Here is a 10,982-nt window from a genome sequence, read left to right as displayed (position 1 = left end):
TGTAGTAGCACCCAATATGTGAGACTTCACTTGATCATAGACAGAAAAAAGCCAATATATCAGCTAGATAGGAACTATTCCAAGGGCATACACTATGCAGAAACATCCCCCACCCAATTACTTCGCCCAGAAACTAAGCCTTCCAGCCCAGATTGGAACCTGGCCCAAGAGAACCCATGGGCAGAGGGTTATGTCCCCTAAGTCCACAAGTTTGGAGCTTGGGTTTCTTGGGTTATCCATCCTTGAAGCAGAAAAGTTTAGTCACCTTTTTTGTAGATAGGCCAGACTGCAAGCATACTCATATATCTCTACTCACTAGTTATGTGACTTTAAGCAAGTGGCCTAACCTATCTGAATGTCAGCACCTCATTTGCTAGCTGGGAATAATCATAGCATCTGCCTCATAAAGTTTTTGTGAAGATTTTAATGAGATAACATGGGAAAGTACTTGGCAGAAATGTTGTTGTTGTTGTTGTTGTTGTTGTTGTTGTTGTTATTCCGAGCTTTAGCTTGTGCACAGAGCCTTGCTGTTCTTAATAGATAAAGAAGTCTGTAGTACAGAGATATTTGGATATTTGGATATTTGGATATTCTAAACAAAGGAGGCATTTAGGGTAGAAGGAAATGTGTATTTTGATAACTTGGAGTATCTTAGTCAAACCCTGGGAAACTAATTTAAAATAAGGCTATGTGCCTTTAAATAGGAACTCAACTAGATTCCCCAGCACTGCACTGTCAAAAGTCAGTTCAATTTTATTTCTTTCCAGTCATCTCAGAGATGGGAATGGGAATTCCTCACTCCATGAACTCAACAATATTGCAGCTAAATCATCTGTATGTGATCCGCCTGTCTGGTGGTGGGTCCATTTGACTACATGCTTTAACAAAAATATTCCTCAAACCTAGAGTGATTTTCTTCTTTCTCCTTTCCTTTCTCTAACTGAGAGACTTAACCAAGGTGATGGTGGTGATGGTGAAGACTGGAGCTGCCAAATCAGTCATGGCTTGTCAAAACAATCTGTCTTTTATTTTCTTACATTCCCCAGAGATAAGTGGAATGTAAGTGATAAGGGACCTGTAGTTGAGATGCTGGACTCATCCCAATTCAATATCAAAGGGAAGATCCAGTGCCTCTGGGTCCTAGCCTCCTCTCCTGATATCTGCCCCTCACCTACAGTCCCCAGATCCTCCCTACCCATCAAATCTTGCTTAGGAAAGTGTATGCTTTTAGCTATAGGATAGTGAAGCAGGAATGGACTCACACTGTTGTATTCTCAAACCTGACTCCTATATTTATAAACTATGACACTTAGGGCAAATTAACCTAATTTTGTGTGTCAGTATCCTTTTCCATCAAATACAGACAATAATGCCACATTTCCTATTCCATAGGGTTGAGGTGAGGACTATACATGTACTTTAAATGCCTGGGGCATGGCGGCCCCCCCAAAATGCTCACTTGTCTGAGTTGTTTTAGGTCAGTGGTGGGAGAGGAAGTCAGGCTCCAATAAATGAAGAAAAGAATGGGAGGTAAGTAGAGGCGGTGAGAAGACAGGGCTCTTTCAAAACTGGGGCTGTGAAAGCATGAGAATGGCCATTGTTTGCCTCTCCCAGGGAACCCAAAGTGGTCATACAATGCTTTTTCCAACAGGTCTTTTTGTCAGATAAATAATTTCTAAATATGTCTGAGGTAGAAGAGATTTAGAGGAAATATTCCAGTTGTGTTATTCCTTCTCTCAAAAGAATTGCAAATTGTGTGGCATTTTTCCTACTACTATGCCTTGATGAGGAGAGGATGGGAATGAGAGTGTTCAGGAAGCTTAGAAGTCATGGAATGGAGATCGTGGGTATAAAAACAAAGGACCCTTTATGTCTTTGTTTCTTCTTGTCCTCCATCCCTCCATCCCTTAGGGATAGCATTAGAAATCATCTAGGAAAGAAAAGAAAAGAAATCATCTAGGATAGCACTCTCAGATCTCATCAAAATATTTGGGGAATTACTAAAATATATTCCTATCTCCTCTTTGAAAATTCTCATTTAGTACATCCTGGGTGGGGACTAGAATTTGACATTTTTTTTCAAAAGCTGTCATTGTCTTGGTGACCAGTTGGGTTCAGGGACCATACTGATGCAATCCTTCATTTTAAACATAATCCGGCAAGGCAGGGCCTCTGTTTTACAGTGCATCCCTGGCTAAGCTATGGGCTACGTGTGGTGGCTAGGAAGTAGAGGATATACTTCTAAAATGGACTCTGTCTGAGGCAGTGAAGAGGGGCAATGCCTATTGAGCACAGTCTCTCACAGGACCCTGTGAGACCATCAGGAAGCCCTCTCCCATGGCTTCATCTTCCCCATACCACAAACCCACCAAAACCAGTGATGGTGAGCAGAATGATGCCTAGAACTACACCAGGTTAAAGGATCTAAGGCTGGCCCCATTATTCCACTTTTTTGGTCCTTCACTTCTCTTGCTCTTTCATCAGTCTCTTGGATTCCTCCCACATCCTCCAGTTCATGCCTCAGATCCCTCCATTATAGCTCAAGGAGAATGAGGAATGTTTGCTTGCTCTTTCCCTGCCTCTAACAATTTTTTTATTGCCTTAGGCTAAAGAGACTCACTTTGCACATGCATGGCTCTTAAAGGAAGGACTTTGATCTCAAATATGAGGAAGGTGTTAAGTGCCCCAGTTCTGCTCCGGTTCCCCACCAGCAAAAGCTATGCCTAATTTTCTCACTAATTGCCAAAGAAGCAATCACCTCATCAAAGCAAGTACTACTTTTTTCAATGTCAATAACATAGTCCAATTTGACATAAGGGATCTGTGTTATTCCAATTAATGGTGCTTTGCCTCGTTCCTTGTGAAACCATAATCCAGTATTACTGTGCTATGGAGGAGTTCCCAATCTTCCCATTTTAAGATTGGTCACCACAACAGCTGTGGATGCTCCATTTTAGCCATCTAGTGGTGATAGGCACAGTTCGAATATCTCTGACACTTAAATCTCTACTCTAATGGAAGGGGGATGGGGATTCTTAGTTTACTGCATCACATAACAAATGTGAAATTAGTGAACATTGAGGTCATGTGAGTTATCCAAGGTCACACAACTCACTTCCAGTTGGCCTGACTTCTTGTTCCTGCAGCCTCCCAGAGCCTTGCCAGATGACAAGTTTTCCCTGGTGTCACTACAAACAAGCCAAGAAGCAAGGGAGCCCAGGAGGGCACCCTTGGTGAAAGCTCTGACTTGATTTCCCTGAGTAATCAGGGTGTCTGCTTCTTTTCTGGGCAGGGATGCCCAGTCAGCATTGGAGACAATAAGAAGGAGAAAAGAGAGCCCTTTTGCTCCAATTTGAGAGGCAACAGCACTGCCTCGCCTGCTTATTCAGCATCGTCAGTGAGAGGCAGTGCTCCTACAAGTGGAGGTGCTGTTGACAGACATCAACCCAAACTAGGCATCCAGATCAAACTAGGTGTCAAGAGAAAAAGAGCAAAACCGGTAATAAATACCCTGGACTCTGTTCAGAATCAATCTGTCACAGGCATTCGTCCCAGAGAAATAACAATTTTTGTTCACACAAAAACCTGTGCATGAATGTTCATAGCAGCTTTATTTACTGTAGTCAAAAACTGGAAACAAGCCAAATGCCCTTTAATATATGAGTTGTTAAACAAACTGTGGTACATCCATACCAAGGAATATTGCCCAGCAATAAACAGGGATGACGTATTGATATAGGCAACAACTTAGATGCATCTCAAGGGAATTATGCTGAGTTAAAAGAAAGCCAATTCCAAAAAGTTATATACACCATTTGATTCCATTCATAGAACATTTTTGAGATGCCAAAATTTTAGAAATGGAGATAGATTAGTGATTGCCAAGGGGTCGGGGTGGGGAGGGAGGCTGCTGGGGCTATAAGGAGGCAACATGAAGGATCCTTGACATGATAAAACCATTGTCTTAATTATTATGCTGGTCAGACATATCCACATATGCAACGACATCATAAAACTGCATCTAACTAAACACATACCTCCACATACACACACACATGGACATACAAGTGAGTGTATATAAAATGGTGACATCTTAATACAGTGGGTGGATTATGGTGATGGCAATATCCTGGTTATGAAGCTTTAGTACAATGATGCAAGATGGGTGGGCAGTATACAGGATCTCTCCGTATGATCTCTTAGAACTGCATGCACATCCACAATGATCTCAAAATAAAAAGTTTAAAAAACTCTATATCTGCCCTATCTTGATTCCTTTCTCCTTTACCATGGGCTGTATTTTAGTAGCTTTCTTCCAAAAAACAAAGTATGGAAAAGAAAAGAAAATAGTAACTTACAGTGAAAACATTTGGCAGTCACCATCTTAAGCACATGATCAAGGTCAGCATTACCAATGAAAGTCATGTTGATCATGTACCCCCTACTGTGGGTGATGAGAAGGGTACTTCACCTCAGTGGCATTCTTCCCCCAAATCCATAATCCCAGTTGAATCAAGAGAAAACATCAGACATACTCAAATTTGAAAGTCATTCTACCAAATACCAACTCTTTCATGACCTTGATAATTCTGAAAACAAGTTTAAGAATGAGAAACTGTCACAGATCAGGTGAGAACAAGGAGACATGATGGCTAAATGCATTGTGGTATCCCGAATTAGATCCCAAAATAGAAAAAGAACATTATTGGAGAAACCAGTGAAATGCTAATACAGTGAGTGGTTTAGTTAATTACATTGAGCCAATATAAAATGATATTATTCATCCTCCCAGGTCTAGCTTAAAATTTCCCTTCTCCAGGAAGGCCTTTCTGACCACTCATTACCCACAGGGATCTCTCCCATCCCTATAGTAAAGAAATACAAAAGCCGATTGTGTCATTTTTTATCCCTTCCTCAGAGACTCTAGTGCCAATTTAGCTGAGGATTTACTGCACTTTTAATCTGCTAAACAAACTCAACTAAGTTGTAGAGAAGCCTGAGCTAGCCTGTTGGATGATGAAAGAATTATGACCCATTCACCCATGTCACCTCTGAAATAGCCTGCTCGTCACCAGACATATGAGTGAAGTCATCCTAGATCATCCAGCTTCTAACCAACCTACTAACTCAACACAGACATACATAGAGATCCTAGCAGAGATCAGCCAAGACCAGCAGAAGATCTGTCCACCTGGGTCTGGCCTGAATTACCAATTCACAGAATTGTGAGTTAAGCAGGTGGTTGTTTTAGACCATTAAAAAAAATAATAACCAGCATGTTTAGCCCCTGATTATGGCTATATATCCAGATTTTTATCTATATCTACATATCAGATATAACATTAAATTTTACATCCATCCTATCTTTCATTTATTTCCCAAAATAACCCTGTGTGGTTTGAATTATCATCTCTTTAGTAAAGGAATATAAGGCTCAGAGAGGCTGAGTGACTTGCTTGAGATTGCACAGCTAGTAGGAGGGCTGAGAGTTCAACTCAGGTCCTCTGAGAACAGGTCCAGTGTTTTACTTATTCACATTAAATGCCTTCTTATCTGCTATCTTATACTTTAGTTTGTTTTCATTAGTATATCCTACATTTCCAACTACACAAGATGTTTCCATATAGCTTGCATCTTAATCTTTTTATCATCTTTCATAATATCTAGCACATATAGACCTCAGCATACTCTAGTTAAATAAAAGTAAATTAACCTCTCAAGAGGCTGATTTTCTACTCTTTCTTCACCCTATCACAGTGCCTTGTCTGGGATCAGTTACTGTTTGCTGGAGATATTGATGATGTCTGTAATGTATTCTGACCTTTGAGCTACTGGGTGCAGAGAGGACAGGGTGTAGCCATTATTCAAAAAGAGGAAGTTATTATAAGCTCCCTCTTTTCCTTCATAAAACAGGAATGTGGCTAATTAGCTTGCATCCTTCTTTCATTGACCAGAGCTGTGTGGAACAGACACGTGCCCACCACAGTGGTAAGTGCAAACAGGCAGCCAGGAGGCCACAGTGTGGTCCGAGGAGGTGGACCAGTCAGCAGTCTCCTCTACACGGAGGGAATCTTACATCAAAAATTCAGAAAAGCACGGTTGACCCAGCTCAGGCTTGAATGGCAAACAACTTGGGTACAAATCTGGACCCTGCCACTAACTAGCCAGGTGAATTTATCCAGTCCCTTAAGCTCTCTGGGCCTCAAAATGCCCATCTGTAAAATGGCTGTGAGAGGATAGAGGTGATTACATGTGGCCTGGCACACAGTTACCACTCTAGAGTCACCACTCTTCCCTCCTGCACTCCTGCAAGTGTGTCATATCTTCATTTTTCCATAATAAACAACTGTTTTCCCCATTTTATCTTTTGGGTAAGCTCAGATTTCCATGTGTAATAACCAGGTTTCTTAAAGTTAGTTTAGTAACTTTTCGTTTCTGATTGGGTTTCCAGAATCAAGAGTTGGGATATGCCCAGGATCACAGACCCTACAGGCTGTGAGTATATATACAGAAAGCAAACACTCATAGCTCCTGAGCAGAGCCCACTCCAGTGGTGTGGGAAGGACAGCTGGGGAAAATATAAAGGTTCTGCCTGGAGATCAGGACACTAACTGGTGTCCATACACCCAGGAAATATGTAAATTTGACAAGACAAAGGAGGACACTCTCATTTCCTGCAAAATATCTGTTGCTGTCACTAACTGAAGTTCTACTAGCAGGGAAGATGTTCTTTTGGGCCTCACTGCTATTTTGTTCCTGAGAGTCTGAATGCAAACTACGGACCCATGGAAATGGTGTTGCTGCAGGACTTTGAGATGGCACCCTGGGCAGAGAAGGGTTGGTGAATTGTGTTTGTTTGGAGGAGGAGGGTGATGCCAGAGCAGGAAAGACAGAAAGGTCTTCTGAGAAGGAAGAGGCATGGGACCACTTATCTATCCGATAGTTTCATCTAGGGTGAGCTAGAAGGCAGGGTGAGCCCCGTGGGACCTTGAGGGCGTGAGAACAAGAATGACTATTTGCATTCAGAATAAATTTGAGAAAAACAGAACTGTTCAGACCAATGATCTCTGGATCTCTTTTTCGTGTTTGGAGTTTAATCAGTCGGGTTTTTCTAGATAGCTCTGAATTTATATTTTCTATTAGACCACATTGGCTTGTTGTCATTGTTGTCTGGAAAATATGGAGAGAAGGAAAGCTATAAGTTTTCTGCAGTTAGGGATCTTATTAACCTTGTTTACCTCTCTGTGCTCAGACCTAACTCTGTGCCCAGAGCATGGTAGGGACCCAGTCGGGTGTTTTTGAACTGCACTGAATCGCTGAACTGAGAGCTTCACTAGAAAAGAATAAGATGGGTTTACCTACTGGAGGCCTTTTCCCAGAAGAAGTGTGCCTTCTGTGCACTGTGCTCTGTCCTAGAGAGGCAAGTTGCATTCCCTTGAGGGCTACGGGAAGGAAAGTCCTCAGATAAAGCACAGGTTTCCTTTGGGATTTGCTGCCCAGACCATCTCCGCCCTAGATCCACATTGTGGGCTGCAGCTGTCAGGAGAGAAACTGCCAGAACAGTGCTGGGGTGGCTGGACAGCCGCCTAGGGCTACCCTCTCAATCATCTCAGCCAATCAAGCACTTAATGTTCTCCGTTCCTCAAGAATGTTGCACGTCGGCGCTGCCCATGTATCTTTCAAGTTTTATCTTCAACATCTTATAAATCATCCATTAAATACCTCCCAACTAATGCATATGGCTGTTGTTCTCAGCTAGGGCTGAAAAGTGCACAAATCAGTTTTACTGCATATTAGTCCTGCCCAGTGGGCTCTAAGAAAAAATAAGAGAGAAACCAGAGAAGGAAAAGACAACTCTTGGCTGCGCCAGGAACAGCTGCTGGTAATGACCTGGAGGCCAGTGATAGAGGGTGATAAAACAAGGTGTTGGCACCAACACCATACCACAGGGTTCCTTCAGAATGGCAATGCCAGGGATGCTTTGTCCTGCAGAGCAGTGGCCTATGGAGCAGAATGCAGCTGCACATGTTCCTGTTGGGCAGCGTTTTCACCGAGCCAAGGACAAAGCTCTTTGCTGGGAAAAGCTCTTTACTCCACTGGCCTTAGAGATGGTTGTGGGCACAAACTTTCACTGAACCTCCGACTTGTCACCCTACCTTCCTATACATCTCTGAAGTGGAAATATGGAAATAATCCATATCTCAGATAATCCATATCTCTAAATTTATTATTTTAATAAAATGATACACATGAAAATATAGTATCCATAATAAAGTAAGTGTTTGGTAAATGAAATGAAACACTAGTCTTGGTATAAGAAGCTACAAACAAGCTAGACCCCCATTCCAACTGGATGGAGGTGCCAGGCTTGGTCTTTAGCCACACTATACTCTATGATGCCATCGCTTTTCACCTCTAACAAGACTACATGACTTTAAGCATGCCATAAATATGTTAGCTGATCTGTGGTTTGATCATAGTAAAACTTCTACCTCAATTCAGGGTCAGGACTGGCCAATTCCTTCTAATGGGTGTTTGATGTGTCCAGATATTGGAGGAAAAGAGGATGAGCCTGAGGTTAAAGCAACAAAGATACTGAAATCCAGCCCAAAGAACTGCAATCTTTGTGCTTTTTAAGCCTGGTTTCATGTGAACTGTCCATATAATCCTAGGGAAGTCACTTTAATTTTCTGAGCCTGCATTTCAAGAACTATAATATAAGAGCATTCAACTATATCACTGGCTTAAAGAGGATAATTAATCCCAAAATTCTTATTATCAAACAAAATTCTGTGGAAGCCCAGTACATAAAACAGTAGAACTAAATTTGCTCTGGTTACTACCATGGGGTGGGGGTAGGAGGTCAGAGGCCCCACATGCTATTTCTTCCCTATTCTTCCCTTGAAGACTTCCAAACTCCTGTGATGAATCCCCTCCAAGCACAGTTTATGACCCACTGGTCTAGAAAAAAAATCTAAATTCCAAGTACTTTGGGAATTGTTCAATGAGCCTCACTGTATCTGTACAATGAGAGACTACTCGGAGGTTAACAAAACTAAGGCAAATGTAGCAACAACACCACAGAGAGGTATGTCACTAGGTTGGAAAAGCAAGATGTGGAATATACGCAGCAGGTGGACCCCATTTGGGATGCATAGACACAAGTGTGCACACATACACAGAAGAAAAGCTCTCAAGTATATACATTAAATTTCTAATCATAATTTCCTCTGGGTGGGGTGTAAGGAGCACTAATGAAGCAATGCTTTTGTTTTTGGCTCTAGTGTCTGAGGCTTTTTTTTTTTTTCACTAGAAAAAAAGAGTTTATATGTTATATGATTTAAAAAATATACAGGACTGAAGGCCTTTCCAGTTCCATGACTCATCTGGCTAAAGTGAATTCTTGAGCTCATTTTCCTTTTCAATATCATTTCTGAAATGAGATATTCTTGTGAAAAGTCAATACCAGCCCAGAAAGCACCCAGTTCTCGCTAACTGGAATTGTGGAGAGTCCTCGTCCTAGGCTGAATGTGCCTCTTCCTGGGCTGTGTGATTTCTAAGTGCCAAGTGGCCCACCAGCCTTCAGGTGTGCCCAAATGCCCTCTATTGTATGAAACCACTATTTTCATTTGCGCTTCCTGAAAATGTACATGGCACCAGAAGGCTAAGACAGACTCCCATGAGCCAGCCTGGGTCTCCACGTCGTATCATTGGGAAAGGAGACTGCAGAGTTTGAGCAGCAAAGCCTTCTACAAAACCATATGTGAGTGACTTAAGAGTCAATCTGGCAAGAGGCAGAGTAATTACAATCATTTTCAAATTATTGTTATATATGACCCATTGATCCATGTTTGTACTGAGGAAACAGGGGAGCTTGTTTTAGAAGATTGCTGGCTTAGGATGGTGAGGTTTTGCACAACCAGTGTGTGTGTGTGGGTGTGTGTGTGTATGCTTTAAAAAGTTTCCCCAGATATAAAGCTATTGAGATGAAATTGTGAAGAAATGTGCAACTTTCTGAGAAGTTGTTGATTCAAAAGAAGGGGGACAGTTACAATGAGAAGAGCTGAGACATATCAGCACACATTCATGAGAGGCTAAAAGTGGGAATTCTTCAAATACATCTCAAGTAACATTTATTCAGTAGCTATTATGCTCCAAGCTCTGTGCTAATCACTGTCATGTATGCTTTGTGCTTAAGTTTCTTCATCTCTAAACTCAATAAAAAAGTCTTTTAGAGCAGAAATACCTCAAGTACTTCACAGGCTTTTTTTTTTTTTTTTTTTTTTTTTTTTTTTTTTTTTTTTTTTTGTAGCCAGAAAAAGCAAAGAATAGTTATGGACCTAGGAACCTGTCGAGACCAGGTTCAGAGATGTTCAGCCCAGGATCAGAGGATGAATTTTGAGCCCAAAAGGGGAAAAAATACCTTGTATCCCACTATATCAGTTAAGGTGAAGTTCAGCAGCAATGAGAAACCTGAAGAATGACACTATAAATGGGACAGAAATTTATGTCTTTCTTCAGGAAAAGAACTGGTAAGGTAGGTAGTCTGGCCCCATATGGATGCTCTGTGATCATTAGGGACTCAGGTTCCTTCCAGCTGTTTGCTCACCATCCCTACCTGTGGCCTCACCTTATTGGTTGGAGTGCTTTCTTGGTGCCGTGTTACAAACAACAGGACAGAGAGAACAGGAAAGAACCTTTAGAGAAGTTTCACACAACTCTTCAATTCAAACATTTATTCAGTAGCTATTATGCTCCAAGCTCTGTGCTAATCACTGTCATGTATGTCACACAACGCTTTGGCCAGAACTTGGTCACATAACCACACCTAGCTGCTAGGAAGCTGAGAACTGCAATCTTTGTGCTTTCTAGCTAATTCCTTCTGGAAATGTGTTCAGCTAAAAACCAGAGCCCTTCTATTTGACAGTAAAGGGGAGAGTGAATATTTGCTAAATAAACAACAGAAGCCAGACATACCCAGT

The sequence above is a fragment of the Vulpes lagopus genome, chromosome 8 (genome assembly GCF_018345385.1).
Source record: "Vulpes lagopus strain Blue_001 chromosome 8, ASM1834538v1, whole genome shotgun sequence".
Classification (NCBI taxonomy): domain Eukaryota; kingdom Metazoa; phylum Chordata; class Mammalia; order Carnivora; family Canidae; genus Vulpes; species Vulpes lagopus.
This window is presented reverse-complemented; position numbering follows the sequence as displayed.